At 56.2% G+C, this 25,981-nt stretch overlaps 61 non-coding genes across 61 annotated transcripts; 31 read left to right on the top strand and 30 right to left on the bottom strand.

Annotated features, from left to right (window-relative positions):
* The first annotated feature begins 13 nt into the window (after nucleotides 1–13).
* trnak-cuu (transfer RNA lysine (anticodon CUU)) lies at nucleotides 14–86 on the top strand. The gene has a single exon. It is a non-coding gene; the product is annotated as a tRNA-Lys (tRNA).
* Nucleotides 87–645: 559 nt separating this feature from the next.
* On the bottom strand, nucleotides 646–719 carry trnan-guu (transfer RNA asparagine (anticodon GUU)). The gene has a single exon. It is a non-coding gene; the product is annotated as a tRNA-Asn (tRNA).
* A 144-nt stretch (nucleotides 720–863) lies between these two features.
* On the top strand, nucleotides 864–936 carry trnak-cuu (transfer RNA lysine (anticodon CUU)). Its single transcript has one exon. It is a non-coding gene; the product is annotated as a tRNA-Lys (tRNA).
* A 563-nt stretch (nucleotides 937–1,499) lies between these two features.
* On the bottom strand, nucleotides 1,500–1,573 carry trnan-guu (transfer RNA asparagine (anticodon GUU)). Its single transcript has one exon. It is a non-coding gene; the product is annotated as a tRNA-Asn (tRNA).
* A 144-nt stretch (nucleotides 1,574–1,717) lies between these two features.
* On the top strand, nucleotides 1,718–1,790 carry trnak-cuu (transfer RNA lysine (anticodon CUU)). The gene has a single exon. It is a non-coding gene; the product is annotated as a tRNA-Lys (tRNA).
* Nucleotides 1,791–2,353: 563 nt separating this feature from the next.
* On the bottom strand, nucleotides 2,354–2,427 carry trnan-guu (transfer RNA asparagine (anticodon GUU)). Its single transcript has one exon. It is a non-coding gene; the product is annotated as a tRNA-Asn (tRNA).
* A 144-nt stretch (nucleotides 2,428–2,571) lies between these two features.
* trnak-cuu (transfer RNA lysine (anticodon CUU)) lies at nucleotides 2,572–2,644 on the top strand. Its single transcript has one exon. It is a non-coding gene; the product is annotated as a tRNA-Lys (tRNA).
* A 563-nt stretch (nucleotides 2,645–3,207) lies between these two features.
* Nucleotides 3,208–3,281, bottom strand: trnan-guu (transfer RNA asparagine (anticodon GUU)). Its single transcript has one exon. It is a non-coding gene; the product is annotated as a tRNA-Asn (tRNA).
* Nucleotides 3,282–3,425: 144 nt separating this feature from the next.
* Nucleotides 3,426–3,498, top strand: trnak-cuu (transfer RNA lysine (anticodon CUU)). Its single transcript has one exon. It is a non-coding gene; the product is annotated as a tRNA-Lys (tRNA).
* A 563-nt stretch (nucleotides 3,499–4,061) lies between these two features.
* trnan-guu (transfer RNA asparagine (anticodon GUU)) lies at nucleotides 4,062–4,135 on the bottom strand. The gene has a single exon. It is a non-coding gene; the product is annotated as a tRNA-Asn (tRNA).
* A 144-nt stretch (nucleotides 4,136–4,279) lies between these two features.
* On the top strand, nucleotides 4,280–4,352 carry trnak-cuu (transfer RNA lysine (anticodon CUU)). The gene has a single exon. It is a non-coding gene; the product is annotated as a tRNA-Lys (tRNA).
* A 563-nt stretch (nucleotides 4,353–4,915) lies between these two features.
* On the bottom strand, nucleotides 4,916–4,989 carry trnan-guu (transfer RNA asparagine (anticodon GUU)). Its single transcript has one exon. It is a non-coding gene; the product is annotated as a tRNA-Asn (tRNA).
* Nucleotides 4,990–5,133: 144 nt separating this feature from the next.
* Nucleotides 5,134–5,206, top strand: trnak-cuu (transfer RNA lysine (anticodon CUU)). Its single transcript has one exon. It is a non-coding gene; the product is annotated as a tRNA-Lys (tRNA).
* A 563-nt stretch (nucleotides 5,207–5,769) lies between these two features.
* On the bottom strand, nucleotides 5,770–5,843 carry trnan-guu (transfer RNA asparagine (anticodon GUU)). The gene has a single exon. It is a non-coding gene; the product is annotated as a tRNA-Asn (tRNA).
* Nucleotides 5,844–5,987: 144 nt separating this feature from the next.
* Nucleotides 5,988–6,060, top strand: trnak-cuu (transfer RNA lysine (anticodon CUU)). Its single transcript has one exon. It is a non-coding gene; the product is annotated as a tRNA-Lys (tRNA).
* A 562-nt stretch (nucleotides 6,061–6,622) lies between these two features.
* Nucleotides 6,623–6,696, bottom strand: trnan-guu (transfer RNA asparagine (anticodon GUU)). The gene has a single exon. It is a non-coding gene; the product is annotated as a tRNA-Asn (tRNA).
* A 144-nt stretch (nucleotides 6,697–6,840) lies between these two features.
* trnak-cuu (transfer RNA lysine (anticodon CUU)) lies at nucleotides 6,841–6,913 on the top strand. The gene has a single exon. It is a non-coding gene; the product is annotated as a tRNA-Lys (tRNA).
* A 563-nt stretch (nucleotides 6,914–7,476) lies between these two features.
* Nucleotides 7,477–7,550, bottom strand: trnan-guu (transfer RNA asparagine (anticodon GUU)). The gene has a single exon. It is a non-coding gene; the product is annotated as a tRNA-Asn (tRNA).
* A 144-nt stretch (nucleotides 7,551–7,694) lies between these two features.
* On the top strand, nucleotides 7,695–7,767 carry trnak-cuu (transfer RNA lysine (anticodon CUU)). Its single transcript has one exon. It is a non-coding gene; the product is annotated as a tRNA-Lys (tRNA).
* A 563-nt stretch (nucleotides 7,768–8,330) lies between these two features.
* Nucleotides 8,331–8,404, bottom strand: trnan-guu (transfer RNA asparagine (anticodon GUU)). Its single transcript has one exon. It is a non-coding gene; the product is annotated as a tRNA-Asn (tRNA).
* Nucleotides 8,405–8,548: 144 nt separating this feature from the next.
* On the top strand, nucleotides 8,549–8,621 carry trnak-cuu (transfer RNA lysine (anticodon CUU)). The gene has a single exon. It is a non-coding gene; the product is annotated as a tRNA-Lys (tRNA).
* A 563-nt stretch (nucleotides 8,622–9,184) lies between these two features.
* Nucleotides 9,185–9,258, bottom strand: trnan-guu (transfer RNA asparagine (anticodon GUU)). The gene has a single exon. It is a non-coding gene; the product is annotated as a tRNA-Asn (tRNA).
* Nucleotides 9,259–9,402: 144 nt separating this feature from the next.
* On the top strand, nucleotides 9,403–9,475 carry trnak-cuu (transfer RNA lysine (anticodon CUU)). The gene has a single exon. It is a non-coding gene; the product is annotated as a tRNA-Lys (tRNA).
* A 559-nt stretch (nucleotides 9,476–10,034) lies between these two features.
* trnan-guu (transfer RNA asparagine (anticodon GUU)) lies at nucleotides 10,035–10,108 on the bottom strand. Its single transcript has one exon. It is a non-coding gene; the product is annotated as a tRNA-Asn (tRNA).
* Nucleotides 10,109–10,252: 144 nt separating this feature from the next.
* trnak-cuu (transfer RNA lysine (anticodon CUU)) lies at nucleotides 10,253–10,325 on the top strand. The gene has a single exon. It is a non-coding gene; the product is annotated as a tRNA-Lys (tRNA).
* A 559-nt stretch (nucleotides 10,326–10,884) lies between these two features.
* On the bottom strand, nucleotides 10,885–10,958 carry trnan-guu (transfer RNA asparagine (anticodon GUU)). The gene has a single exon. It is a non-coding gene; the product is annotated as a tRNA-Asn (tRNA).
* Nucleotides 10,959–11,102: 144 nt separating this feature from the next.
* Nucleotides 11,103–11,175, top strand: trnak-cuu (transfer RNA lysine (anticodon CUU)). Its single transcript has one exon. It is a non-coding gene; the product is annotated as a tRNA-Lys (tRNA).
* A 559-nt stretch (nucleotides 11,176–11,734) lies between these two features.
* trnan-guu (transfer RNA asparagine (anticodon GUU)) lies at nucleotides 11,735–11,808 on the bottom strand. Its single transcript has one exon. It is a non-coding gene; the product is annotated as a tRNA-Asn (tRNA).
* Nucleotides 11,809–11,952: 144 nt separating this feature from the next.
* On the top strand, nucleotides 11,953–12,025 carry trnak-cuu (transfer RNA lysine (anticodon CUU)). Its single transcript has one exon. It is a non-coding gene; the product is annotated as a tRNA-Lys (tRNA).
* Nucleotides 12,026–12,584: 559 nt separating this feature from the next.
* On the bottom strand, nucleotides 12,585–12,658 carry trnan-guu (transfer RNA asparagine (anticodon GUU)). The gene has a single exon. It is a non-coding gene; the product is annotated as a tRNA-Asn (tRNA).
* Nucleotides 12,659–12,802: 144 nt separating this feature from the next.
* trnak-cuu (transfer RNA lysine (anticodon CUU)) lies at nucleotides 12,803–12,875 on the top strand. The gene has a single exon. It is a non-coding gene; the product is annotated as a tRNA-Lys (tRNA).
* A 559-nt stretch (nucleotides 12,876–13,434) lies between these two features.
* Nucleotides 13,435–13,508, bottom strand: trnan-guu (transfer RNA asparagine (anticodon GUU)). The gene has a single exon. It is a non-coding gene; the product is annotated as a tRNA-Asn (tRNA).
* A 144-nt stretch (nucleotides 13,509–13,652) lies between these two features.
* trnak-cuu (transfer RNA lysine (anticodon CUU)) lies at nucleotides 13,653–13,725 on the top strand. Its single transcript has one exon. It is a non-coding gene; the product is annotated as a tRNA-Lys (tRNA).
* A 559-nt stretch (nucleotides 13,726–14,284) lies between these two features.
* Nucleotides 14,285–14,358, bottom strand: trnan-guu (transfer RNA asparagine (anticodon GUU)). Its single transcript has one exon. It is a non-coding gene; the product is annotated as a tRNA-Asn (tRNA).
* A 144-nt stretch (nucleotides 14,359–14,502) lies between these two features.
* trnak-cuu (transfer RNA lysine (anticodon CUU)) lies at nucleotides 14,503–14,575 on the top strand. Its single transcript has one exon. It is a non-coding gene; the product is annotated as a tRNA-Lys (tRNA).
* Nucleotides 14,576–15,138: 563 nt separating this feature from the next.
* trnan-guu (transfer RNA asparagine (anticodon GUU)) lies at nucleotides 15,139–15,212 on the bottom strand. The gene has a single exon. It is a non-coding gene; the product is annotated as a tRNA-Asn (tRNA).
* A 144-nt stretch (nucleotides 15,213–15,356) lies between these two features.
* trnak-cuu (transfer RNA lysine (anticodon CUU)) lies at nucleotides 15,357–15,429 on the top strand. Its single transcript has one exon. It is a non-coding gene; the product is annotated as a tRNA-Lys (tRNA).
* A 562-nt stretch (nucleotides 15,430–15,991) lies between these two features.
* On the bottom strand, nucleotides 15,992–16,065 carry trnan-guu (transfer RNA asparagine (anticodon GUU)). The gene has a single exon. It is a non-coding gene; the product is annotated as a tRNA-Asn (tRNA).
* A 144-nt stretch (nucleotides 16,066–16,209) lies between these two features.
* On the top strand, nucleotides 16,210–16,282 carry trnak-cuu (transfer RNA lysine (anticodon CUU)). The gene has a single exon. It is a non-coding gene; the product is annotated as a tRNA-Lys (tRNA).
* A 563-nt stretch (nucleotides 16,283–16,845) lies between these two features.
* Nucleotides 16,846–16,919, bottom strand: trnan-guu (transfer RNA asparagine (anticodon GUU)). Its single transcript has one exon. It is a non-coding gene; the product is annotated as a tRNA-Asn (tRNA).
* A 144-nt stretch (nucleotides 16,920–17,063) lies between these two features.
* Nucleotides 17,064–17,136, top strand: trnak-cuu (transfer RNA lysine (anticodon CUU)). The gene has a single exon. It is a non-coding gene; the product is annotated as a tRNA-Lys (tRNA).
* A 563-nt stretch (nucleotides 17,137–17,699) lies between these two features.
* On the bottom strand, nucleotides 17,700–17,773 carry trnan-guu (transfer RNA asparagine (anticodon GUU)). The gene has a single exon. It is a non-coding gene; the product is annotated as a tRNA-Asn (tRNA).
* Nucleotides 17,774–17,917: 144 nt separating this feature from the next.
* Nucleotides 17,918–17,990, top strand: trnak-cuu (transfer RNA lysine (anticodon CUU)). Its single transcript has one exon. It is a non-coding gene; the product is annotated as a tRNA-Lys (tRNA).
* A 563-nt stretch (nucleotides 17,991–18,553) lies between these two features.
* On the bottom strand, nucleotides 18,554–18,627 carry trnan-guu (transfer RNA asparagine (anticodon GUU)). The gene has a single exon. It is a non-coding gene; the product is annotated as a tRNA-Asn (tRNA).
* A 144-nt stretch (nucleotides 18,628–18,771) lies between these two features.
* On the top strand, nucleotides 18,772–18,844 carry trnak-cuu (transfer RNA lysine (anticodon CUU)). Its single transcript has one exon. It is a non-coding gene; the product is annotated as a tRNA-Lys (tRNA).
* A 559-nt stretch (nucleotides 18,845–19,403) lies between these two features.
* On the bottom strand, nucleotides 19,404–19,477 carry trnan-guu (transfer RNA asparagine (anticodon GUU)). The gene has a single exon. It is a non-coding gene; the product is annotated as a tRNA-Asn (tRNA).
* Nucleotides 19,478–19,621: 144 nt separating this feature from the next.
* trnak-cuu (transfer RNA lysine (anticodon CUU)) lies at nucleotides 19,622–19,694 on the top strand. Its single transcript has one exon. It is a non-coding gene; the product is annotated as a tRNA-Lys (tRNA).
* Nucleotides 19,695–20,253: 559 nt separating this feature from the next.
* Nucleotides 20,254–20,327, bottom strand: trnan-guu (transfer RNA asparagine (anticodon GUU)). The gene has a single exon. It is a non-coding gene; the product is annotated as a tRNA-Asn (tRNA).
* A 144-nt stretch (nucleotides 20,328–20,471) lies between these two features.
* Nucleotides 20,472–20,544, top strand: trnak-cuu (transfer RNA lysine (anticodon CUU)). The gene has a single exon. It is a non-coding gene; the product is annotated as a tRNA-Lys (tRNA).
* A 559-nt stretch (nucleotides 20,545–21,103) lies between these two features.
* On the bottom strand, nucleotides 21,104–21,177 carry trnan-guu (transfer RNA asparagine (anticodon GUU)). Its single transcript has one exon. It is a non-coding gene; the product is annotated as a tRNA-Asn (tRNA).
* Nucleotides 21,178–21,321: 144 nt separating this feature from the next.
* Nucleotides 21,322–21,394, top strand: trnak-cuu (transfer RNA lysine (anticodon CUU)). Its single transcript has one exon. It is a non-coding gene; the product is annotated as a tRNA-Lys (tRNA).
* A 559-nt stretch (nucleotides 21,395–21,953) lies between these two features.
* On the bottom strand, nucleotides 21,954–22,027 carry trnan-guu (transfer RNA asparagine (anticodon GUU)). The gene has a single exon. It is a non-coding gene; the product is annotated as a tRNA-Asn (tRNA).
* A 144-nt stretch (nucleotides 22,028–22,171) lies between these two features.
* Nucleotides 22,172–22,244, top strand: trnak-cuu (transfer RNA lysine (anticodon CUU)). The gene has a single exon. It is a non-coding gene; the product is annotated as a tRNA-Lys (tRNA).
* A 559-nt stretch (nucleotides 22,245–22,803) lies between these two features.
* trnan-guu (transfer RNA asparagine (anticodon GUU)) lies at nucleotides 22,804–22,877 on the bottom strand. Its single transcript has one exon. It is a non-coding gene; the product is annotated as a tRNA-Asn (tRNA).
* Nucleotides 22,878–23,021: 144 nt separating this feature from the next.
* trnak-cuu (transfer RNA lysine (anticodon CUU)) lies at nucleotides 23,022–23,094 on the top strand. The gene has a single exon. It is a non-coding gene; the product is annotated as a tRNA-Lys (tRNA).
* Nucleotides 23,095–23,653: 559 nt separating this feature from the next.
* On the bottom strand, nucleotides 23,654–23,727 carry trnan-guu (transfer RNA asparagine (anticodon GUU)). Its single transcript has one exon. It is a non-coding gene; the product is annotated as a tRNA-Asn (tRNA).
* A 144-nt stretch (nucleotides 23,728–23,871) lies between these two features.
* trnak-cuu (transfer RNA lysine (anticodon CUU)) lies at nucleotides 23,872–23,944 on the top strand. Its single transcript has one exon. It is a non-coding gene; the product is annotated as a tRNA-Lys (tRNA).
* A 559-nt stretch (nucleotides 23,945–24,503) lies between these two features.
* trnan-guu (transfer RNA asparagine (anticodon GUU)) lies at nucleotides 24,504–24,577 on the bottom strand. The gene has a single exon. It is a non-coding gene; the product is annotated as a tRNA-Asn (tRNA).
* A 144-nt stretch (nucleotides 24,578–24,721) lies between these two features.
* Nucleotides 24,722–24,794, top strand: trnak-cuu (transfer RNA lysine (anticodon CUU)). Its single transcript has one exon. It is a non-coding gene; the product is annotated as a tRNA-Lys (tRNA).
* Nucleotides 24,795–25,353: 559 nt separating this feature from the next.
* Nucleotides 25,354–25,427, bottom strand: trnan-guu (transfer RNA asparagine (anticodon GUU)). Its single transcript has one exon. It is a non-coding gene; the product is annotated as a tRNA-Asn (tRNA).
* Nucleotides 25,428–25,571: 144 nt separating this feature from the next.
* trnak-cuu (transfer RNA lysine (anticodon CUU)) lies at nucleotides 25,572–25,644 on the top strand. The gene has a single exon. It is a non-coding gene; the product is annotated as a tRNA-Lys (tRNA).
* The last annotated feature ends 337 nt before the right edge of the window (nucleotides 25,645–25,981 follow it).

Raw genomic sequence — 25,981 nt, 5'->3', positions numbered from 1 at the left:
CCGCCTTCCCTGTGCCCGGCTAGCTCAGTCGGTAGAGCATGAGACTCTTAATCTCAGGGTCGTGGGTTCGAGCCCCACGTTGGGCGGACCGAGACTTTTGTTGGGGCACCAGGAGACCACCGGCGTTGGACCTGCAGGCAGCAACTGCCCAGGGATCCCCAATCCATCTGGCGCTCTCTTGGTGGCCATTGGCCAGTACCCATCTGTTCGGCGGAGAAAGAGAAGCCCCAGCCTATGGGATGACGGAAAGGCGGGGTATGCCGTAACCCGGGTGGGAGAAAAAAGAGAAGTACGTCTTCCGCAGCGATGGCGGGAACCTTCGCAGAGTTTCGCTAGAATTCCGCCGCTTTAGTAGCATGTCACGATGACCATGTAATATGTCATGGCGAAGTTTACGGCGGCTTCACGAACGTTCTAAAATAGCAAAGCACGCATGATTTGCGGTTCTTCGTTTAGTAGAAGTAGAGTTAAATGAATAAATAGATAGATAGATAGATAGATAAGAAGCCTGCTACATATCTTTCGCAGCTGACTACGAGAAGCTACGCCGCCATCATGCTGCGACAAAGTCTAGAACACAGCAGAACGGCAACAACCGCTCGCTCCGTTCCTCTCGCTCAGGCTGGCGTCTAACAAAAGTCACATCGTCCCTGGGTGGGCTCGAACCACCATCCTTTCGGTTAACAGCCGAACGCGCTGGCCGATTGCGCCACAGAGACCTGCCTGTGCGCCGCCTTACGGCATTCCTACTCGCTGTTTGGAAAAGCCACACGCCCGCGCTGTGGGGCTTTAAACCAGCCGTGGGGCGCCGGTATGTGTTTGGTGCGGCGCCTGCGCGCCGTGGGGCGCACCGCCTTCCCTGTGCCCGGCTAGCTCAGTCGGTAGAGCATGAGACTCTTAATCTCAGGGTCGTGGGTTCGAGCCCCACGTTGGGCGGACCGAGACTTTTGTTGGGGCACCAGGAGACCACCGGCGTTGGACCTGCAGGCAGCAACTGCCCAGGGATCCCCAATCCATCTGGCGCTCTCTTGGTGGCCATTGGCCAGTACCCATCTGTTCGGCGGAGAAAGAGAAGCCCCAGCCTATGGGATGACGGAAAGGCGGGGTATGCCGTAACCCGGGTGGGAGAAAAAAGAGAAGTACGTCTTCCGCAGCGATGGCGGGAACCTTCGCAGAGTTTCGCTAGAATTCCGCCGCTTTAGTAGCATGTCACGATGACCATGTAATATGTCATGGCGAAGTTTACGGCGGCTTCACGAACGTTCTAAAATAGCAAAGCACGCATGATTTGCGGTTCTTCGTTTAGTAGAAGTAGAGTTAAATGAATAAATAGATAGATAGATAGATAGATAGATAAGAACCCTGCTACATATCTTTCGCAGCTGACTACGAGAAGCTACGCCGCCATCATGCTGCGACAAAGTCTAGAACACAGCAGAACGGCAACAACCGCTCGCTCCGTTCCTCTCGCTCAGGCTGGCGTCTAACAAAAGTCACTTCGTCCCTGGGTGGGCTCGAACCACCATCCTTTCGGTTAACAGCCGAACGCGCTGGCCGATTGCGCCACAGAGACCTGCCTGTGCGCCGCCTTACGGCATTCCTACTCGCTGTTTGGAAAAGCCACACGCCCGCGCTGTGGGGCTTTAAACCAGCCGTGGGGCGCCGGTATGTGTTTGGTGCGGCGCCTGCGCGCCGTGGGGCGCACCGCCTTCCCTGTGCCCGGCTAGCTCAGTCGGTAGAGTATGAGACTCTTAATCTCAGGGTCGTGGGTTCGAGCCCCACGTTGGGCGGACCGAGACTTTTGTTGGGGCACCAGGAGACCACCGGCGTTGGACCTGCAGGCAGCAACTGCCCAGGGATCCCCAATCCATCTGGCGCTCTCTTGGTGGCCATTGGCCAGTACCCATCTGTTCGGCGGAGAAAGAGAAGCCCCAGCCTATGGGATGACGGAAAGGCGGGGTATGCCGTAACCCGGGTGGGAGAAAAAAGAGAAGTACGTCTTCCGCAGCGATGGCGGGAACCTTCGCAGAGTTTCGCTAGAATTCCGCCGCTTTAGTAGCATGTCACGATGACCATGTAATATGTCATGGCGAAGTTTACGGCGGCTTCACGAACGTTCTAAAATAGCAAAGCACGCATGATTTGCGGTTCTTCGTTTAGTAGAAGTAGAGTTAAATGAATAAATAGATAGATAGATAGATAGATAGATAAGAACCCTGCTACATATCTTTCGCAGCTGACTACGAGAAGCTACGCCGCCATCATGCTGCGACAAAGTCTAGAACACAGCAGAACGGCAACAACCGCTCGCTCCGTTCCTCTCGCTCAGGCTGGCGTCTAACAAAAGTCACATCGTCCCTGGGTGGGCTTGAACCACCATCCTTTCGGTTAACAGCCGAACGCGCTGGCCGATTGCGCCACAGAGACCTGCCTGTGCGCCGCCTTACGGCATTCCTACTCGCTGTTTGGAAAAGCCACACGCCCGCGCTGTGGGGCTTTAAACCAGCCGTGGGGCGCCGGTATGTGTTTGGTGCGGCGCCTGCACGCCGTGGGGCGCACCGCCTTCCCTGTGCCCGGCTAGCTCAGTCGGTAGAGCATGAGACTCTTAATCTCAGGGTCGTGGGTTCGAGCCCCACGTTGGGCGGACCGAGACTTTTGTTGGGGCACCAGGAGACCACCGGCGTTGGACCTGCAGGCAGCAACTGCCCAGGGATCCCCAATCCATCTGGCGCTCTCTTGGTGGCCATTGGCCAGTACCCATCTGTTCGGCGGAGAAAGAGAAGCCCCAGCCTATGGGATGACGGAAAGGCGGGGTATGCCGTAACCCGGGTGGGAGAAAAAAGAGAAGTACGTCTTCCGCAGCGATGGCGGGAACCTTCGCAGAGTTTCGCTAGAATTCCGCCGCTTTAGTAGCATGTTACGATGACCATGTAATATGTCATGGCGAAGTTTACGGCGGCTTCACGAACGTTCTAAAATAGCAAAGCACGCATGATTTGCGGTTCTTCGTTTAGTAGAAGTAGAGTTAAATGAATAAATAGATAGATAGATAGATAGATAGATAAGAAGCCTGCTACATATCTTTCGCAGCTGACTACGAGAAGCTACGCCGCCATCATGCTGCGACAAAGTCTAGAACACAGCAGAACGGCAACAACCGCTCGCTCCGTTCCTCTCGCTCAGGCTGGCGTCTAACAAAAGTCACATCGTCCCTGGGTGGGCTCGAACCACCATCCTTTCGGTTAACAGCCGAACGCGCTGGCCGATTGCGCCACAGAGACCTGCCTGTGCGCCGCCTTACGGCATTCCTACTCGCTGTTTGGAAAAGCCACACGCCCGCGCTGTGGGGCTTTAAACCAGCCGTGGGGCGCCGGTATGTGTTTGGTGCGGCGCCTGCGCGCCGTGGGGCGCACCGCCTTCCCTGTGCCCGGCTAGCTCAGTCGGTAGAGTATGAGACTCTTAATCTCAGGGTCGTGGGTTCGAGCCCCACGTTGGGCGGACCGAGACTTTTGTTGGGGCACCAGGAGACCACCGGCGTTGGACCTGCAGGCAGCAACTGCCCAGGGATCCCCAATCCATCTGGCGCTCTCTTGGTGGCCATTGGCCAGTACCCATCTGTTCGGCGGAGAAAGAGAAGCCCCAGCCTATGGGATGACGGAAAGGCGGGGTATGCCGTAACCCGGGTGGGAGAAAAAAGAGAAGTACGTCTTCCGCAGCGATGGCGGGAACCTTCGCAGAGTTTCGCTAGAATTCCGCCGCTTTAGTAGCATGTCACGATGACCATGTAATATGTCATGGCGAAGTTTACGGCGGCTTCACGAACGTTCTAAAATAGCAAAGCACGCATGATTTGCGGTTCTTCGTTTAGTAGAAGTAGAGTTAAATGAATAAATAGATAGATAGATAGATAGATAGATAAGAACCCTGCTACATATCTTTCGCAGCTGACTACGAGAAGCTACGCCGCCATCATGCTGCGACAAAGTCTAGAACACAGCAGAACGGCAACAACCGCTCGCTCCGTTCCTCTCGCTCAGGCTGGCGTCTAACAAAAGTCACATCGTCCCTGGGTGGGCTTGAACCACCATCCTTTCGGTTAACAGCCGAACGCGCTGGCCGATTGCGCCACAGAGACCTGCCTGTGCGCCGCCTTACGGCATTCCTACTCGCTGTTTGGAAAAGCCACACGCCCGCGCTGTGGGGCTTTAAACCAGCCGTGGGGCGCCGGTATGTGTTTGGTGCGGCGCCTGCACGCCGTGGGGCGCACCGCCTTCCCTGTGCCCGGCTAGCTCAGTCGGTAGAGCATGAGACTCTTAATCTCAGGGTCGTGGGTTCGAGCCCCACGTTGGGCGGACCGAGACTTTTGTTGGGGCACCAGGAGACCACCGGCGTTGGACCTGCAGGCAGCAACTGCCCAGGGATCCCCAATCCATCTGGCGCTCTCTTGGTGGCCATTGGCCAGTACCCATCTGTTCGGCGGAGAAAGAGAAGCCCCAGCCTATGGGATGACGGAAAGGCGGGGTATGCCGTAACCCGGGTGGGAGAAAAAAGAGAAGTACGTCTTCCGCAGCGATGGCGGGAACCTTCGCAGAGTTTCGCTAGAATTCCGCCGCTTTAGTAGCATGTTACGATGACCATGTAATATGTCATGGCGAAGTTTACGGCGGCTTCACGAACGTTCTAAAATAGCAAAGCACGCATGATTTGCGGTTCTTCGTTTAGTAGAAGTAGAGTTAAATGAATAAATAGATAGATAGATAGATAGATAGATAAGAACCCTGCTACATATCTTTCGCAGCTGACTACGAGAAGCTACGCCGCCATCATGCTGCGACAAAGTCTAGAACACAGCAGAACGGCAACAACCGCTCGCTCCGTTCCTCTCGCTCAGGCTGGCGTCTAACAAAAGTCACTTCGTCCCTGGGTGGGCTCGAACCACCATCCTTTCGGTTAACAGCCGAACGCGCTGGCCGATTGCGCCACAGAGACCTGCCTGTGCGCCGCCTTACGGCATTCCTACTCGCTGTTTGGAAAAGCCACACGCCCGCGCTGTGGGGCTTTAAACCAGCCGTGGGGCGCCGGTATGTGTTTGGTGCGGCGCCTGCGCGCCGTGGGGCGCACCGCCTTCCCTGTGCCCGGCTAGCTCAGTCGGTAGAGCATGAGACTCTTAATCTCAGGGTCGTGGGTTCGAGCCCCACGTTGGGCGGACCGAGACTTTTGTTGGGGCACCAGGAGACCACCGGCGTTGGACCTGCAGGCAGCAACTGCCCAGGGATCCCCAATCCATCTGGCGCTCTCTTGGTGGCCATTGGCCAGTACCCATCTGTTCGGCGGAGAAAGAGAAGCCCCAGCCTATGGGATGACGGAAAGGCGGGGTATGCCGTAACCCGGGTGGGAGAAAAAAGAGAAGTACGTCTTCCGCAGCGATGGCGGGAACCTTCGCAGAGTTTCGCTAGAATTCCGCCGCTTTAGTAGCATGTCACGATGACCATGTAATATGTCATGGCGAAGTTTACGGCGGCTTCACGAACGTTCTAAAATAGCAAAGCACGCATGATTTGCGGTTCTTCGTTTAGTAGAAGTAGAGTTAAATGAATAAATAGATAGATAGATAGATAGATAGATAAGAACCCTGCTACATATCTTTCGCAGCTGACTACGAGAAGCTACGCCGCCATCATGCTGCGACAAAGTCTAGAACACAGCAGAACGGCAACAACCGCTCGCTCCGTTCCTCTCGCTCAGGCTGGCGTCTAACAAAAGTCACATCGTCCCTGGGTGGGCTCGAACCACCATCCTTTCGGTTAACAGCCGAACGCGCTGGCCGATTGCGCCACAGAGACCTGCCTGTGCGCCGCCTTACGGCATTCCTACTCGCTGTTTGGAAAAGCCACACGCCCGCGCTGTGGGGCTTTAAACCAGCCGTGGGGCGCCGGTATGTGTTTGGTGCGGCGCCTGCGCGCCGTGGGGCGCACCGCCTTCCCTGTGCCCGGCTAGCTCAGTCGGTAGAGCATGAGACTCTTAATCTCAGGGTCGTGGGTTCGAGCCCCACGTTGGGCGGACCGAGACTTTTGTTGGGGCACCAGGAGACCACCGGCGTTGGACCTGCAGGCAGCAACTGCCCAGGGATCCCCAATCCATCTGGCGCTCTCTTGGTGGCCATTGGCCAGTACCCATCTGTTCGGCGGAGAAAGAGAAGCCCCAGCCTATGGGATGACGGAAAGGCGGGTATGCCGTAACCCGGGTGGGAGAAAAAAGAGAAGTACGTCTTCCGCAGCGATGGCGGGAACCTTCGCAGAGTTTCGCTAGAATTCCGCCGCTTTAGTAGCATGTCACGATGACCATGTAATATGTCATGGCGAAGTTTACGGCGGCTTCACGAACGTTCTAAAATAGCAAAGCACGCATGATTTGCGGTTCTTCGTTTAGTAGAAGTAGAGTTAAATGAATAAATAGATAGATAGATAGATAGATAGATAAGAACCCTGCTACATATCTTTCGCAGCTGACTACGAGAAGCTACGCCGCCATCATGCTGCGACAAAGTCTAGAACACAGCAGAACGGCAACAACCGCTCGCTCCGTTCCTCTCGCTCAGGCTGGCGTCTAACAAAAGTCACATCGTCCCTGGGTGGGCTCGAACCACCATCCTTTCGGTTAACAGCCGAACGCGCTGGCCGATTGCGCCACAGAGACCTGCCTGTGCGCCGCCTTACGGCATTCCTACTCGCTGTTTGGAAAAGCCACACGCCCGCGCTGTGGGGCTTTAAACCAGCCGTGGGGCGCCGGTATGTGTTTGGTGCGGCGCCTGCGCGCCGTGGGGCGCACCGCCTTCCCTGTGCCCGGCTAGCTCAGTCGGTAGAGCATGAGACTCTTAATCTCAGGGTCGTGGGTTCGAGCCCCACGTTGGGCGGACCGAGACTTTTGTTGGGGCACCAGGAGACCACCGGCGTTGGACCTGCAGGCAGCAACTGCCCAGGGATCCCCAATCCATCTGGCGCTCTCTTGGTGGCCATTGGCCAGTACCCATCTGTTCGGCGGAGAAAGAGAAGCCCCAGCCTATGGGATGACGGAAAGGCGGGGTATGCCGTAACCCGGGTGGGAGAAAAAAGAGAAGTACGTCTTCCGCAGCGATGGCGGGAACCTTCGCAGAGTTTCGCTAGAATTCCGCCGCTTTAGTAGCATGTTACGATGACCATGTAATATGTCATGGCGAAGTTTACGGCGGCTTCACGAACGTTCTAAAATAGCAAAGCACGCATGATTTGCGGTTCTTCGTTTAGTAGAAGTAGAGTTAAATGAATAAATAGATAGATAGATAGATAGATAGATAAGAAGCCTGCTACATATCTTTCGCAGCTGACTACGAGAAGCTACGCCGCCATCATGCTGCGACAAAGTCTAGAACACAGCAGAACGGCAACAACCGCTCGCTCCGTTCCTCTCGCTCAGGCTGGCGTCTAACAAAAGTCACATCGTCCCTGGGTGGGCTCGAACCACCATCCTTTCGGTTAACAGCCGAACGCGCTGGCCGATTGCGCCACAGAGACCTGCCTGTGCGCCGCCTTACGGCATTCCTACTCGCTGTTTGGAAAAGCCACACGCCCGCGCTGTGGGGCTTTAAACCAGCCGTGGGGCGCCGGTATGTGTTTGGTGCGGCGCCTGCGCGCCGTGGGGCGCACCGCCTTCCCTGTGCCCGGCTAGCTCAGTCGGTAGAGCATGAGACTCTTAATCTCAGGGTCGTGGGTTCGAGCCCCACGTTGGGCGGACCGAGACTTTTGTTGGGGCACCAGGAGACCACCGGCGTTGGACCTGCAGGCAGCAACTGCCCAGGGATCCCCAATCCATCTGGCGCTCTCTTGGTGGCCATTGGCCAGTACCCATCTGTTCGGCGGAGAAAGAGAAGCCCCAGCCTATGGGATGACGGAAAGGCGGGGTATGCCGTAACCCGGGTGGGAGAAAAAAGAGAAGTACGTCTTCCGCAGCGATGGCGGGAACCTTCGCAGAGTTTCGCTAGAATTCCGCCGCTTTAGTAGCATGTCACGATGACCATGTAATATGTCATGGCGAAGTTTACGGCGGCTTCACGAACGTTCTAAAATAGCAAAGCACGCATGATTTGCGGTTCTTCGTTTAGTAGAAGTAGAGTTAAATGAATAAATAGATAGATAGATAGATAGATAGATAAGAAGCCTGCTACATATCTTTCGCAGCTGACTACGAGAAGCTACGCCGCCATCATGCTGCGACAAAGTCTAGAACACAGCAGAACGGCAACAACCGCTCGCTCCGTTCCTCTCGCTCAGGCTGGCGTCTAACAAAAGTCACATCGTCCCTGGGTGGGCTCGAACCACCATCCTTTCGGTTAACAGCCGAACGCGCTGGCCGATTGCGCCACAGAGACCTGCCTGTGCGCCGCCTTACGGCATTCCTACTCGCTGTTTGGAAAAGCCACACGCCCGCGCTGTGGGGCTTTAAACCAGCCGTGGGGCGCCGGTATGTGTTTGGTGCGGCGCCTGCGCGCCGTGGGGCGCACCGCCTTCCCTGTGCCCGGCTAGCTCAGTCGGTAGAGCATGAGACTCTTAATCTCAGGGTCGTGGGTTCGAGCCCCACGTTGGGCGGACCGAGACTTTTGTTGGGGCACCAGGAGACCACCGGCGTTGGACCTGCAGGCAGCAACTGCCCAGGGATCCCCAATCCATCTGGCGCTCTCTTGGTGGCCATTGGCCAGTACCCATCTGTTCGGCGGAGAAAGAGAAGCCCCAGCCTATGGGATGACGGAAAGGCGGGGTATGCCGTAACCCGGGTGGGAGAAAAAAGAGAAGTACGTCTTCCGCAGCGATGGCGGGAACCTTCGCAGAGTTTCGCTAGAATTCCGCCGCTTTAGTAGCATGTCACGATGACCATGTAATATGTCATGGCGAAGTTTACGGCGGCTTCACGAACGTTCTAAAATAGCAAAGCACGCATGATTTGCGGTTCTTCGTTTAGTAGAAGTAGAGTTAAATGAATAAATAGATAGATAGATAGATAGATAGATAAGAACCCTGCTACATATCTTTCGCAGCTGACTACGAGAAGCTACGCCGCCATCATGCTGCGACAAAGTCTAGAACACAGCAGAACGGCAACAACCGCTCGCTCCGTTCCTCTCGCTCAGGCTGGCGTCTAACAAAAGTCACATCGTCCCTGGGTGGGCTCGAACCACCATCCTTTCGGTTAACAGCCGAACGCGCTGGCCGATTGCGCCACAGAGACCTGCCTGTGCGCCGCCTTACGGCATTCCTACTCGCTGTTTGGAAAAGCCACACGCCCGCGCTGTGGGGCTTTAAACCAGCCGTGGGGCGCCGGTATGTGTTTGGTGCGGCGCCTGCGCGCCGTGGGGCGCACCGCCTTCCCTGTGCCCGGCTAGCTCAGTCGGTAGAGCATGAGACTCTTAATCTCAGGGTCGTGGGTTCGAGCCCCACGTTGGGCGGACCGAGACTTTTGTTGGGGCACCAGGAGACCACCGGCGTTGGACCTGCAGGCAGCAACTGCCCAGGGATCCCCAATCCATCTGGCGCTCTCTTGGTGGCCATTGGCCAGTACCCATCTGTTCGGCGGAGAAAGAGAAGCCCCAGCCTATGGGATGACGGAAAGGCGGGGTATGCCGTAACCCGGGTGGGAGAAAAAAGAGAAGTACGTCTTCCGCAGCGATGGCGGGAACCTTCGCAGAGTTTCGCTAGAATTCCGCCGCTTTAGTAGCATGTCACGATGACCATGTAATATGTCATGGCGAAGTTTACGGCGGCTTCACGAACGTTCTAAAATAGCAAAGCACGCATGATTTGCGGTTCTTCGTTTAGTAGAAGTAGAGTTAAATGAATAAATAGATAGATAGATAGATAGATAAGAAGCCTGCTACATATCTTTCGCAGCTGACTACGAGAAGCTACGCCGCCATCATGCTGCGACAAAGTCTAGAACACAGCAGAACGGCAACAACCGCTCGCTCCGTTCCTCTCGCTCAGGCTGGCGTCTAACAAAAGTCACATCGTCCCTGGGTGGGCTCGAACCACCATCCTTTCGGTTAACAGCCGAACGCGCTGGCCGATTGCGCCACAGAGACCTGCCTGTGCGCCGCCTTACGGCATTCCTACTCGCTGTTTGGAAAAGCCACACGCCCGCGCTGTGGGGCTTTAAACCAGCCGTGGGGCGCCGGTATGTGTTTGGTGCGGCGCCTGCGCGCCGTGGGGCGCACCGCCTTCCCTGTGCCCGGCTAGCTCAGTCGGTAGAGCATGAGACTCTTAATCTCAGGGTCGTGGGTTCGAGCCCCACGTTGGGCGGACCGAGACTTTTGTTGGGGCACCAGGAGACCACCGGCGTTGGACCTGCAGGCAGCAACTGCCCAGGGATCCCCAATCCATCTGGCGCTCTCTTGGTGGCCATTGGCCAGTACCCATCTGTTCGGCGGAGAAAGAGAAGCCCCAGCCTATGGGATGACGGAAAGGCGGGGTATGCCGTAACCCGGGTGGGAGAAAAAAGAGAAGTACGTCTTCCGCAGCGATGGCGGGAACCTTCGCAGAGTTTCGCTAGAATTCCGCCGCTTTAGTAGCATGTCACGATGACCATGTAATATGTCATGGCGAAGTTTACGGCGGCTTCACGAACGTTCTAAAATAGCAAAGCACGCATGATTTGCGGTTCTTCGTTTAGTAGAAGTAGAGTTAAATGAATAAATAGATAGATAGATAGATAGATAAGAACCCTGCTACATATCTTTCGCAGCTGACTACGAGAAGCTACGCCGCCATCATGCTGCGACAAAGTCTAGAACACAGCAGAACGGCAACAACCGCTCGCTCCGTTCCTCTCGCTCAGGCTGGCGTCTAACAAAAGTCACGTCGTCCCTGGGTGGGCTCGAACCACCATCCTTTCGGTTAACAGCCGAACGCGCTGGCCGATTGCGCCACAGAGACCTGCCTGTGCGCCGCCTTACGGCATTCCTACTCGCTGTTTGGAAAAGCCACACGCCCGCGCTGTGGGGCTTTAAACCAGCCGTGGGGCGCCGGTATGTGTTTGGTGCGGCGCCTGCACGCCGTGGGGCGCACCGCCTTCCCTGTGCCCGGCTAGCTCAGTCGGTAGAGCATGAGACTCTTAATCTCAGGGTCGTGGGTTCGAGCCCCACGTTGGGCGGACCGAGACTTTTGTTGGGGCACCAGGAGACCACCGGCGTTGGACCTGCAGGCAGCAACTGCCCAGGGATCCCCAATCCATCTGGCGCTCTCTTGGTGGCCATTGGCCAGTACCCATCTGTTCGGCGGAGAAAGAGAAGCCCCAGCCTATGGGATGACGGAAAGGCGGGGTATGCCGTAACCCGGGTGGGAGAAAAAAGAGAAGTACGTCTTCCGCAGCGATGGCGGGAACCTTCGCAGAGTTTCGCTAGAATTCCGCCGCTTTAGTAGCATGTCACGATGACCATGTAATATGTCATGGCGAAGTTTACGGCGGCTTCACGAACGTTCTAAAATAGCAAAGCACGCATGATTTGCGGTTCTTCGTTTAGTAGAAGTAGAGTTAAATGAATAAATAGATAGATAGATAGATAGATAAGAACCCTGCTACATATCTTTCGCAGCTGACTACGAGAAGCTACGCCGCCATCATGCTGCGACAAAGTCTAGAACACAGCAGAACGGCAACAACCGCTCGCTCCGTTCCTCTCGCTCAGGCTGGCGTCTAACAAAAGTCACGTCGTCCCTGGGTGGGCTCGAACCACCATCCTTTCGGTTAACAGCCGAACGCGCTGGCCGATTGCGCCACAGAGACCTGCCTGTGCGCCGCCTTACGGCATTCCTACTCGCTGTTTGGAAAAGCCACACGCCCGCGCTGTGGGGCTTTAAACCAGCCGTGGGGCGCCGGTATGTGTTTGGTGCGGCGCCTGCGCGCCGTGGGGCGCACCGCCTTCCCTGTGCCCGGCTAGCTCAGTCGGTAGAGCATGAGACTCTTAATCTCAGGGTCGTGGGTTCGAGCCCCACGTTGGGCGGACCGAGACTTTTGTTGGGGCACCAGGAGACCACCGGCGTTGGACCTGCAGGCAGCAACTGCCCAGGGATCCCCAATCCATCTGGCGCTCTCTTGGTGGCCATTGGCCAGTACCCATCTGTTCGGCGGAGAAAGAGAAGCCCCAGCCTATGGGATGACGGAAAGGCGGGGTATGCCGTAACCCGGGTGGGAGAAAAAAGAGAAGTACGTCTTCCGCAGCGATGGCGGGAACCTTCGCAGAGTTTCGCTAGAATTCCGCCGCTTTAGTAGCATGTCACGATGACCATGTAATATGTCATGGCGAAGTTTACGGCGGCTTCACGAACGTTCTAAAATAGCAAAGCACGCATGATTTGCGGTTCTTCGTTTAGTAGAAGTAGAGTTAAATGAATAAATAGATAGATAGATAGATAGATAAGAACCCTGCTACATATCTTTCGCAGCTGACTACGAGAAGCTACGCCGCCATCATGCTGCGACAAAGTCTAGAACACAGCAGAACGGCAACAGCCGCTCGCTCCGTTCCTCTCGCTCAGGCTGGCGTCTAACAAAAGTCACATCGTCCCTGGGTGGGCTCGAACCACCATCCTTTCGGTTAACAGCCGAACGCGCTGGCCGATTGCGCCACAGAGACCTGCCTGTGCGCCGCCTTACGGCATTCCTACTCGCTGTTTGGAAAAGCCACACGCCCGCGCTGTGGGGCTTTAAACCAGCCGTGGGGCGCCGGTATGTGTTTGGTGCGGCGCCTGCGCGCCGTGGGGCGCACCGCCTTCCCTGTGCCCGGCTAGCTCAGTCGGTAGAGCATGAGACTCTTAATCTCAGGGTCGTGGGTTCGAGCCCCACGTTGGGCGGACCGAGACTTTTGTTGGGGCACCAGGAGACCACCGGCGTTGGACCTGCAGGCAGCAACTGCCCAGGGATCCCCAATCCATCTGGCGCTCTCTTGGTGGCCATTGGCCAGTACCCATCTGTTCGGCGGAGAAAGAGAAGCCCCAGCCTATGGGATGACGGAAAGGCGGGGTATGCCGTAACCCGGGTGGGAGAAAAAAGAGAAGTACGTCTTCCGCAGCGATGGCGGGAACCTTCGCAGAGTTTCGCTAGAATTCCGCCGCTTTAGTAGCATGTCACGATGACCATGTAATATGTCATGGCGAAGTTTACGGCGGCTTCACGAACGTTCTAAAATAGCAAAGCACGCATGATTTGCGGTTCTTCGTTTAGTAGAAGTAGAGTTAAATGAATAAATAGATAGATAGATAGATAGATAAGAAGCCTGCTACATATCTTTCGCAGCTGACTACGAGAAGCTACGCCGCCATCATGCTGCGACAAAGTCTAGAACACAGCAGAACAGCAACAACCGCTCGCTCCGTTCCTCTCGCTCAGGCTGGCGTCTAACAAAAGTCACGTCGTCCCTGGGTGGGCTCGAACCACCATCCTTTCGGTTAACAGCCGAACGCGCTGGCCGATTGCGCCACAGAGACCTGCCTGTGCGCCGCCTTACGGCATTCCTACTCGCTGTTTGGAAAAGCCACACGCCCGCGCTGTGGGGCTTTAAACCAGCCGTGGGGCGCCGGTATGTGTTTGGTGCGGCGCCTGCGCGCCGTGGGGCGCACCGCCTTCCCTGTGCCCGGCTAGCTCAGTCGGTAGAGCATGAGACTCTTAATCTCAGGGTCGTGGGTTCGAGCCCCACGTTGGGCGGACCGAGACTTTTGTTGGGGCACCAGGAGACCACCGGCGTTGGACCTGCAGGCAGCAACTGCCCAGGGATCCCCAATCCATCTGGCGCTCTCTTGGTGGCCATTGGCCAGTACCCATCTGTTCGGCGGAGAAAGAGAAGCCCCAGCCTATGGGATGACGGAAAGGCGGGGTATGCCGTAACCCGGGTGGGAGAAAAAAGAGAAGTACGTCTTCCGCAGCGATGGCGGGAACCTTCGCAGAGTTTCGCTAGAATTCCGCCGCTTTAGTAGCATGTTACGATGACCATGTAATATGTCATGGCGAAGTTTACGGCGGCTTCACGAACGTTCTAAAATAGCAAAGCACGCATGATTTGCGGTTCTTCGTTTAGTAGAAGTAGAGTTAAATGAATAAATAGATAGATAGATAGATAGATAAGAACCCTGCTACATATCTTTCGCAGCTGACTACGAGAAGCTACGCCGCCATCATGCTGCGACAAAGTCTAGAACACAGCAGAACGGCAACAACCGCTCGCTCCGTTCCTCTCGCTCAGGCTGGCGTCTAACAAAAGTCACTTCGTCCCTGGGTGGGCTCGAACCACCATCCTTTCGGTTAACAGCCGAACGCGCTGGCCGATTGCGCCACAGAGACCTGCCTGTGCGCCGCCTTACGGCATTCCTACTCGCTGTTTGGAAAAGCCACACGCCCGCGCTGTGGGGCTTTAAACCAGCCGTGGGGCGCCGGTATGTGTTTGGTGCGGCGCCTGCGCGCCGTGGGGCGCACCGCCTTCCCTGTGCCCGGCTAGCTCAGTCGGTAGAGCATGAGACTCTTAATCTCAGGGTCGTGGGTTCGAGCCCCACGTTGGGCGGACCGAGACTTTTGTTGGGGCACCAGGAGACCACCGGCGTTGGACCTGCAGGCAGCAACTGCCCAGGGATCCCCAATCCATCTGGCGCTCTCTTGGTGGCCATTGGCCAGTACCCATCTGTTCGGCGGAGAAAGAGAAGCCCCAGCCTATGGGATGACGGAAAGGCGGGGTATGCCGTAACCCGGGTGGGAGAAAAAAGAGAAGTACGTCTTCCGCAGCGATGGCGGGAACCTTCGCAGAGTTTCGCTAGAATTCCGCCGCTTTAGTAGCATGTCACGATGACCATGTAATATGTCATGGCGAAGTTTACGGCGGCTTCACGAACGTTCTAAAATAGCAAAGCACGCATGATTTGCGGTTCTTCGTTTAGTAGAAGTAGAGTTAAATGAATAAATAGATAGATAGATAGATAGATAGATAAGAACCCTGCTACATATCTTTCGCAGCTGACTACGAGAAGCTACGCCGCCATCATGCTGCGACAAAGTCTAGAACACAGCAGAACGGCAACAACCGCTCGCTCCGTTCCTCTCGCTCAGGCTGGCGTCTAACAAAAGTCACATCGTCCCTGGGTGGGCTCGAACCACCATCCTTTCGGTTAACAGCCGAACGCGCTGGCCGATTGCGCCACAGAGACCTGCCTGTGCGCCGCCTTACGGCATTCCTACTCGCTGTTTGGAAAAGCCACACGCCCGCGCTGTGGGGCTTTAAACCAGCCGTGGGGCGCCGGTATGTGTTTGGTGCGGCGCCTGCGCGCCGTGGGGCGCACCGCCTTCCCTGTGCCCGGCTAGCTCAGTCGGTAGAGCATGAGACTCTTAATCTCAGGGTCGTGGGTTCGAGCCCCACGTTGGGCGGACCGAGACTTTTGTTGGGGCACCAGGAGACCACCGGCGTTGGACCTGCAGGCAGCAACTGCCCAGGGATCCCCAATCCATCTGGCGCTCTCTTGGTGGCCATTGGCCAGTACCCATCTGTTCGGCGGAGAAAGAGAAGCCCCAGCCTATGGGATGACGGAAAGGCGGGTATGCCGTAACCCGGGTGGGAGAAAAAAGAGAAGTACGTCTTCCGCAGCGATGGCGGGAACCTTCGCAGAGTTTCGCTAGAATTCCGCCGCTTTAGTAGCATGTCACGATGACCATGTAATATGTCATGGCGAAGTTTACGGCGGCTTCACGAACGTTCTAAAATAGCAAAGCACGCATGATTTGCGGTTCTTCGTTTAGTAGAAGTAGAGTTAAATGAATAAATAGATAGATAGATAGATAGATAGATAAGAACCCTGCTACATATCTTTCGCAGCTGACTACGAGAAGCTACGCCGCCATCATGCTGCGACAAAGTCTAGAACACAGCAGAACGGCAACAACCGCTCGCTCCGTTCCTCTCGCTCAGGCTGGCGTCTAACAAAAGTCACATCGTCCCTGGGTGGGCTCGAACCACCATCCTTTCGGTTAACAGCCGAACGCGCTGGCCGATTGCGCCACAGAGACCTGCCTGTGCGCCGCCTTACGGCATTCCTACTCGCTGTTTGGAAAAGCCACACGCCCGCGCTGTGGGGCTTTAAACCAGCCGTGGGGCGCCGGTATGTGTTTGGTGCGGCGCCTGCGCGCCGTGGGGCGCACCGCCTTCCCTGTGCCCGGCTAGCTCAGTCGGTAGAGCATGAGACTCTTAATCTCAGGGTCGTGGGTTCGAGCCCCACGTTGGGCGGACCGAGACTTTTGTTGGGGCACCAGGAGACCACCGGCGTTGGACCTGCAGGCAGCAACTGCCCAGGGATCCCCAATCCATCTGGCGCTCTCTTGGTGGCCATTGGCCAGTACCCATCTGTTCGGCGGAGAAAGAGAAGCCCCAGCCTATGGGATGACGGAAAGGCGGGGTATGCCGTAACCCGGGTGGGAGAAAAAAGAGAAGTACGTCTTCCGCAGCGATGGCGGGAACCTTCGCAGAGTTTCGCTAGAATTCCGCCGCTTTAGTAGCATGTTACGATGACCATGTAATATGTCATGGCGAAGTTTACGGCGGCTTCACGAACGTTCTAAAATAGCAAAGCACGCATGATTTGCGGTTCTTCGTTTAGTAGAAGTAGAGTTAAATGAATAAATAGATAGATAGATAGATAGATAGATAAGAAGCCTGCTACATATCTTTCGCAGCTGACTACGAGAAGCTACGCCGCCATCATGCTGCGACAAAGTCTAGAACACAGCAGAACGGCAACAACCGCTCGCTCCGTTCCTCTCGCTCAGGCTGGCGTCTAACAAAAGTCACATCGTCCCTGGGTGGGCTCGAACCACCATCCTTTCGGTTAACAGCCGAACGCGCTGGCCGATTGCGCCACAGAGACCTGCCTGTGCGCCGCCTTACGGCATTCCTACTCGCTGTTTGGAAAAGCCACACGCCCGCGCTGTGGGGCTTTAAACCAGCCGTGGGGCGCCGGTATGTGTTTGGTGCGGCGCCTGCGCGCCGTGGGGCGCACCGCCTTCCCTGTGCCCGGCTAGCTCAGTCGGTAGAGCATGAGACTCTTAATCTCAGGGTCGTGGGTTCGAGCCCCACGTTGGGCGGACCGAGACTTTTGTTGGGGCACCAGGAGACCACCGGCGTTGGACCTGCAGGCAGCAACTGCCCAGGGATCCCCAATCCATCTGGCGCTCTCTTGGTGGCCATTGGCCAGTACCCATCTGTTCGGCGGAGAAAGAGAAGCCCCAGCCTATGGGATGACGGAAAGGCGGGGTATGCCGTAACCCGGGTGGGAGAAAAAAGAGAAGTACGTCTTCCGCAGCGATGGCGGGAACCTTCGCAGAGTTTCGCTAGAATTCCGCCGCTTTAGTAGCATGTCACGATGACCATGTAATATGTCATGGCGAAGTTTACGGCGGCTTCACGAACGTTCTAAAATAGCAAAGCACGCATGATTTGCGGTTCTTCGTTTAGTAGAAGTAGAGTTAAATGAATAAATAGATAGATAGATAGATAGATAGATAAGAACCCTGCTACATATCTTTCGCAGCTGACTACGAGAAGCTACGCCGCCATCATGCTGCGACAAAGTCTAGAACACAGCAGAACGGCAACAACCGCTCGCTCCGTTCCTCTCGCTCAGGCTGGCGTCTAACAAAAGTCACATCGTCCCTGGGTGGGCTCGAACCACCATCCTTTCGGTTAACAGCCGAACGCGCTGGCCGATTGCGCCACAGAGACCTGCCTGTGCGCCGCCTTACGGCATTCCTACTCGCTGTTTGGAAAAGCCACACGCCCGCGCTGTGGGGCTTTAAACCAGCCGTGGGGCGCCGGTATGTGTTTGGTGCGGCGCCTGCGCGCCGTGGGGCGCACCGCCTTCCCTGTGCCCGGCTAGCTCAGTCGGTAGAGCATGAGACTCTTAATCTCAGGGTCGTGGGTTCGAGCCCCACGTTGGGCGGACCGAGACTTTTGTTGGGGCACCAGGAGACCACCGGCGTTGGACCTGCAGGCAGCAACTGCCCAGGGATCCCCAATCCATCTGGCGCTCTCTTGGTGGCCATTGGCCAGTACCCATCTGTTCGGCGGAGAAAGAGAAGCCCCAGCCTATGGGATGACGGAAAGGCGGGGTATGCCGTAACCCGGGTGGGAGAAAAAAGAGAAGTACGTCTTCCGCAGCGATGGCGGGAACCTTCGCAGAGTTTCGCTAGAATTCCGCCGCTTTAGTAGCATGTCACGATGACCATGTAATATGTCATGGCGAAGTTTACGGCGGCTTCACGAACGTTCTAAAATAGCAAAGCACGCATGATTTGCGGTTCTTCGTTTAGTAGAAGTAGAGTTAAATGAATAAATAGATAGATAGATAGATAGATAGATAAGAACCCTGCTACATATCTTTCGCAGCTGACTACGAGAAGCTACGCCGCCATCATGCTGCGACAAAGTCTAGAACACAGCAGAACGGCAACAACCGCTCGCTCCGTTCCTCTCGCTCAGGCTGGCGTCTAACAAAAGTCACGTCGTCCCTGGGTGGGCTCGAACCACCATCCTTTCGGTTAACAGCCGAACGCGCTGGCCGATTGCGCCACAGAGACCTGCCTGTGCGCCGCCTTACGGCATTCCTACTCGCTGTTTGGAAAAGCCACACGCCCGCGCTGTGGGGCTTTAAACCAGCCGTGGGGCGCCGGTATGTGTTTGGTGCGGCGCCTGCACGCCGTGGGGCGCACCGCCTTCCCTGTGCCCGGCTAGCTCAGTCGGTAGAGCATGAGACTCTTAATCTCAGGGTCGTGGGTTCGAGCCCCACGTTGGGCGGACCGAGACTTTTGTTGGGGCACCAGGAGACCACCGGCGTTGGACCTGCAGGCAGCAACTGCCCAGGGATCCCCAATCCATCTGGCGCTCTCTTGGTGGCCATTGGCCAGTACCCATCTGTTCGGCGGAGAAAGAGAAGCCCCAGCCTATGGGATGACGGAAAGGCGGGGTATGCCGTAACCCGGGTGGGAGAAAAAAGAGAAGTACGTCTTCCGCAGCGATGGCGGGAACCTTCGCAGAGTTTCGCTAGAATTCCGCCGCTTTAGTAGCATGTCACGATGACCATGTAATATGTCATGGCGAAGTTTACGGCGGCTTCACGAACGTTCTAAAATAGCAAAGCACGCATGATTTGCGGTTCTTCGTTTAGTAGAAGTAGAGTTAAATGAATAAATAGATAGATAGATAGATAGATAAGAACCCTGCTACATATCTTTCGCAGCTGACTACGAGAAGCTACGCCGCCATCATGCTGCGACAAAGTCTAGAACACAGCAGAACGGCAACAACCGCTCGCTCCGTTCCTCTCGCTCAGGCTGGCGTCTAACAAAAGTCACGTCGTCCCTGGGTGGGCTCGAACCACCATCCTTTCGGTTAACAGCCGAACGCGCTGGCCGATTGCGCCACAGAGACCTGCCTGTGCGCCGCCTTACGGCATTCCTACTCGCTGTTTGGAAAAGCCACACGCCCGCGCTGTGGGGCTTTAAACCAGCCGTGGGGCGCCGGTATGTGTTTGGTGCGGCGCCTGCGCGCCGTGGGGCGCACCGCCTTCCCTGTGCCCGGCTAGCTCAGTCGGTAGAGCATGAGACTCTTAATCTCAGGGTCGTGGGTTCGAGCCCCACGTTGGGCGGACCGAGACTTTTGTTGGGGCACCAGGAGACCACCGGCGTTGGACCTGCAGGCAGCAACTGCCCAGGGATCCCCAATCCATCTGGCGCTCTCTTGGTGGCCATTGGCCAGTACCCATCTGTTCGGCGGAGAAAGAGAAGCCCCAGCCTATGGGATGACGGAAAGGCGGGGTATGCCGTAACCCGGGTGGGAGAAAAAAGAGAAGTACGTCTTCCGCAGCGATGGCGGGAACCTTCGCAGAGTTTCGCTAGAATTCCGCCGCTTTAGTAGCATGTCACGATGACCATGTAATATGTCATGGCGAAGTTTACGGCGGCTTCACGAACGTTCTAAAATAGCAAAGCACGCATGATTTGCGGTTCTTCGTTTAGTAGAAGTAGAGTTAAATGAATAAATAGATAGATAGATAGATAGATAAGAACCCTGCTACATATCTTTCGCAGCTGACTACGAGAAGCTACGCCGCCATCATGCTGCGACAAAGTCTAGAACACAGCAGAACGGCAACAACCGCTCGCTCCGTTCCTCTCGCTCAGGCTGGCGTCTAACAAAAGTCACGTCGTCCCTGGGTGGGCTCGAACCACCATCCTTTCGGTTAACAGCCGAACGCGCTGGCCGATTGCGCCACAGAGACCTGCCTGTGCGCCGCCTTACGGCATTCCTACTCGCTGTTTGGAAAAGCCACACGCCCGCGCTGTGGGGCTTTAAACCAGCCGTGGGGCGCCGGTATGTGTTTGGTGCGGCGCCTGCGCGCCGTGGGGCGCACCGCCTTCCCTGTGCCCGGCTAGCTCAGTCGGTAGAGCATGAGACTCTTAATCTCAGGGTCGTGGGTTCGAGCCCCACGTTGGGCGGACCGAGACTTTTGTTGGGGCACCAGGAGACCACCGGCGTTGGACCTGCAGGCAGCAACTGCCCAGGGATCCCCAATCCATCTGGCGCTCTCTTGGTGGCCATTGGCCAGTACCCATCTGTTCGGCGGAGAAAGAGAAGCCCCAGCCTATGGGATGACGGAAAGGCGGGGTATGCCGTAACCCGGGTGGGAGAAAAAAGAGAAGTACGTCTTCCGCAGCGATGGCGGGAACCTTCGCAGAGTTTCGCTAGAATTCCGCCGCTTTAGTAGCATGTCACGATGACCATGTAATATGTCATGGCGAAGTTTACGGCGGCTTCACGAACGTTCTAAAATAGCAAAGCACGCATGATTTGCGGTTCTTCGTTTAGTAGAAGTAGAGTTAAATGAATAAATAGATAGATAGATAGATAGATAAGAACCCTGCTACATATCTTTCGCAGCTGACTACGAGAAGCTACGCCGCCATCATGCTGCGACAAAGTCTAGAACACAGCAGAACGGCAACAGCCGCTCGCTCCGTTCCTCTCGCTCAGGCTGGCGTCTAACAAAAGTCACATCGTCCCTGGGTGGGCTCGAACCACCATCCTTTCGGTTAACAGCCGAACGCGCTGGCCGATTGCGCCACAGAGACCTGCCTGTGCGCCGCCTTACGGCATTCCTACTCGCTGTTTGGAAAAGCCACACGCCCGCGCTGTGGGGCTTTAAACCAGCCGTGGGGCGCCGGTATGTGTTTGGTGCGGCGCCTGCGCGCCGTGGGGCGCACCGCCTTCCCTGTGCCCGGCTAGCTCAGTCGGTAGAGCATGAGACTCTTAATCTCAGGGTCGTGGGTTCGAGCCCCACGTTGGGCGGACCGAGACTTTTGTTGGGGCACCAGGAGACCACCGGCGTTGGACCTGCAGGCAGCAACTGCCCAGGGATCCCCAATCCATCTGGCGCTCTCTTGGTGGCCATTGGCCAGTACCCATCTGTTCGGCGGAGAAAGAGAAGCCCCAGCCTATGGGATGACGGAAAGGCGGGGTATGCCGTAACCCGGGTGGGAGAAAAAAGAGAAGTACGTCTTCCGCAGCGATGGCGGGAACCTTCGCAGAGTTTCGCTAGAATTCCGCCGCTTTAGTAGCATGTCACGATGACCATGTAATATGTCATGGCGAAGTTTACGGCGGCTTCACGAACGTTCTAAAATAGCAAAGCACGCATGATTTGCGGTTCTTCGTTTAGTAGAAGTAGAGTTAAATGAATAAATAGATAGATAGATAGATAGATAAGAAGCCTGCTACATATCTTTCGCAGCTGACTACGAGAAGCTACGCCGCCATCATGCTGCGACAAAGTCTAGAACACAGCAGAACAGCAACAACCGCTCGCTCCGTTCCTCTCGCTCAGGCTGGCGTCTAACAAAAGTCACGTCGTCCCTGGGTGGGCTCGAACCACCATCCTTTCGGTTAACAGCCGAACGCGCTGGCCGATTGCGCCACAGAGACCTGCCTGTGCGCCGCCTTACGGCATTCCTACTCGCTGTTTGGAAAAGCCACACGCCCGCGCTGTGGGGCTTTAAACCAGCCGTGGGGCGCCGGTATGTGTTTGGTGCGGCGCCTGCGCGCCGTGGGGCGCACCGCCTTCCCTGTGCCCGGCTAGCTCAGTCGGTAGAGCATGAGACTCTTAATCTCAGGGTCGTGGGTTCGAGCCCCACGTTGGGCGGACCGAGACTTTTGTTGGGGCACCAGGAGACCACCGGCGTTGGACCTGCAGGCAGCAACTGCCCAGGGATCCCCAATCCATCTGGCGCTCTCTTGGTGGCCATTGGCCAGTACCCATCTGTTCGGCGGAGAAAGAGAAGCCCCAGCCTATGGGATGACGGAAAGGCGGGGTATGCCGTAACCCGGGTGGGAGAAAAAAGAGAAGTACGTCTTCCGCAGCGATGGCGGGAACCTTCGCAGAGTTTCGCTAGAATTCCGCCGCTTTAGTAGCATGTCACGATGACCATGTAATATGTCATGGCGAAGTTTACGGCGGCTTCACGAACGTTCTAAAATAGCAAAGCACGCATGATTTGCGGTTCTTCGTTTAGTAGAAGTAGAGTTAAATGAATAAATAGATAGATAGATAGATAGATAAGAACCCTGCTACATATCTTTCGCAGCTGACTACGAGAAGCTACGCCGCCATCATGCTGCGACAAAGTCTAGAACACAGCAGAACGGCAACAGCCGCTCGCTCCGTTCCTCTCGCTCAGGCTGGCGTCTAACAAAAGTCACGTCGTCCCTGGGTGGGCTCGAACCACCATCCTTTCGGTTAACAGCCGAACGCGCTGGCCGATTGCGCCACAGAGACCTGCCTGTGCGCCGCCTTACGGCATTCCTACTCGCTGTTTGGAAAAGCCACACGCCCGCGCTGTGGGGCTTTAAACCAGCCGTGGGGCGCCGGTATGTGTTTGGTGCGGCGCCTGCGCGCCGTGGGGCGCACCGCCTTCCCTGTGCCCGGCTAGCTCAGTCGGTAGAGCATGAGACTCTTAATCTCAGGGTCGTGGGTTCGAGCCCCACGTTGGGCGGACCGAGACTTTTGTTGGGGCACCAGGAGACCACCGGCGTTGGACCTGCAGGCAGCAACTGCCCAGGGATCCCCAATCCATCTGGCGCTCTCTTGGTGGCCATTGGCCAGTACCCATCTGTTCGGCGGAGAAAGAGAAGCCCCAGCCTATGGGATGACGGAAAGGCGGGGTATGCCGTAACCCGGGTGGGAGAAAAAAGAGAAGTACGTCTTCCGCAGCGATGGCGGGAACCTTCGCAGAGTTTCGCTAGAATTCCGCCGCTTTAGTAGCATGTCACGATGACCATGTAATATGTCATGGCGAAGTTTACGGCGGCTTCACGAACGTTCTAAAATAGCAAAGCACGCATGATTTGCGGTTCTTCGTTTAGTAGAAGTAGAGTTAAATGAATAAATAGATAGATAGATAGATAGATAAGAACCCTGCTACATATCTTTCGCAGCTGACTACGAGAAGCTACGCCGCCATCATGCTGCGACAAAGTCTAGAACACAGCAGAACGGCAACAGCCGCTCGCTCCGTTCCTCTCGCTCAGGCTGGCGTCTAACAAAAGTCACGTCGTCCCTGGGTGGGCTCGAACCACCATCCTTTCGGTTAACAGCCGAACGCGCTGGCCGATTGCGCCACAGAGACCTGCCTGTGCGCCGCCTTACGGCATTCCTACTCGCTGTTTGGAAAAGCCACACGCCCGCGCTGTGGGGCTTTAAACCAGCCGTGGGGCGCCGGTATGTGTTTGGTGCGGCGCCTGCGCGCCGTGGGGCGCACCGCCTTCCCTGTGCCCGGCTAGCTCAGTCGGTAGAGCATGAGACTCTTAATCTCAGGGTCGTGGGTTCGAGCCCCACGTTGGGCGGACCGAGACTTTTGTTGGGGCACCAGGAGACCACCGGCGTTGGACCTGCAGGCAGCAACTGCCCAGGGATCCCCAATCCATCTGGCGCTCTCTTGGTGGCCATTGGCCAGTACCCATCTGTTCGGCGGAGAAAGAGAAGCCCCAGCCTATGGGATGACGGAAAGGCGGGGTATGCCGTAACCCGGGTGGGAGAAAAAAGAGAAGTACGTCTTCCGCAGCGATGGCGGGAACCTTCGCAGAGTTTCGCTAGAATTCCGCCGCTTTAGTAGCATGTCACGATGACCATGTAATATGTCATGGCGAAGTTTACGGCGGCTTCACGAACGTTCTAAAATAGCAAAGCACGCATGATTTGCGGTTCTTCGTTTAGTAGAAGTAGAGTTAAATGAATAAATAGATAGATAGATAGATAGATAAGAACCCTGCTACATATCTTTCGCAGCTGACTACGAGAAGCTACGCCGCCATCATGCTGCGACAAAGTCTAGAACACAGCAGAACGGCAACAGCCGCTCGCTCCGTTCCTCTCGCTCAGGCTGGCGTCTAACAAAAGTCACGTCGTCCCTGGGTGGGCTCGAACCACCATCCTTTCGGTTAACAGCCGAACGCGCTGGCCGATTGCGCCACAGAGACCTGCCTGTGCGCCGCCTTACGGCATTCCTACTCGCTGTTTGGAAAAGCCACACGCCCGCGCTGTGGGGCTTTAAACCAGCCGTGGGGCGCCGGTATGTGTTTGGTGCGGCGCCTGCGCGCCGTGGGGCGCACCGCCTTCCCTGTGCCCGGCTAGCTCAGTCGGTAGAGCATGAGACTCTTAATCTCAGGGTCGTGGGTTCGAGCCCCACGTTGGGCGGACCGAGACTTTTGTTGGGGCACCAGGAGACCACCGGCGTTGGACCTGCAGGCAGCAACTGCCCAGGGATCCCCAATCCATCTGGCGCTCTCTTGGTGGCCATTGGCCAGTACCCATCTGTTCGGCGGAGAAAGAGAAGCCCCAGCCTATGGGATGACGGAAAGGCGGGGTATGCCGTAACCCGGGTGGGAGAAAAAAGAGAAGTACGTCTTCCGCAGCGATGGCGGGAACCTTCGCAGAGTTTCGCTAGAATTCCGCCGCTTTAGTAGCATGTCACGATGACCATGTAATATGTCATGGCGAAGTTTACGGCGGCTTCACGAACGTTCTAAAATAGCAAAGCACGCATGATTTGCGGTTCTTCGTTTAGTAGAAGTAGAGTTAAATGAATAAATAGATAGATAGATAGATAGATAAGAACCCTGCTACATATCTTTCGCAGCTGACTACGAGAAGCTACGCCGCCATCATGCTGCGACAAAGTCTAGAACACAGCAGAACGGCAACAACCGCTCGCTCCGTTCCTCTCGCTCAGGCTGGCGTCTAACAAAAGTCACGTCGTCCCTGGGTGGGCTCGAACCACCATCCTTTCGGTTAACAGCCGAACGCGCTGGCCGATTGCGCCACAGAGACCTGCCTGTGCGCCGCCTTACGGCATTCCTACTCGCTGTTTGGAAAAGCCACACGCCCGCGCTGTGGGGCTTTAAACCAGCCGTGGGGCGCCGGTATGTGTTTGGTGCGGCGCCTGCGCGCCGTGGGGCGCACCGCCTTCCCTGTGCCCGGCTAGCTCAGTCGGTAGAGCATGAGACTCTTAATCTCAGGGTCGTGGGTTCGAGCCCCACGTTGGGCGGACCGAGACTTTTGTTGGGGCACCAGGAGACCACCGGCGTTGGACCTGCAGGCAGCAACTGCCCAGGGATCCCCAATCCATCTGGCGCTCTCTTGGTGGCCATTGGCCAGTACCCATCTGTTCGGCGGAGAAAGAGAAGCCCCAGCCTATGGGATGACGGAAAGGCGGGGTATGCCGTAACCCGGGTGGGAGAAAAAAGAGAAGTACGTCTTCCGCAGCGATGGCGGGAACCTTCGCAGAGTTTCGCTAGAATTCCGCCGCTTTAGTAGCATGTCACGATGACCATGTAATATGTCATGGCGAAGTTTACGGCGGCTTCACGAACGTTCTAAAATAG

This window comes from Ictalurus punctatus, chromosome 7, assembly GCF_001660625.3.
Source record: "Ictalurus punctatus breed USDA103 chromosome 7, Coco_2.0, whole genome shotgun sequence".
Lineage (NCBI taxonomy): Eukaryota > Metazoa > Chordata > Actinopteri > Siluriformes > Ictaluridae > Ictalurus > Ictalurus punctatus.
This window is presented reverse-complemented; position numbering and strand designations above follow the sequence as displayed.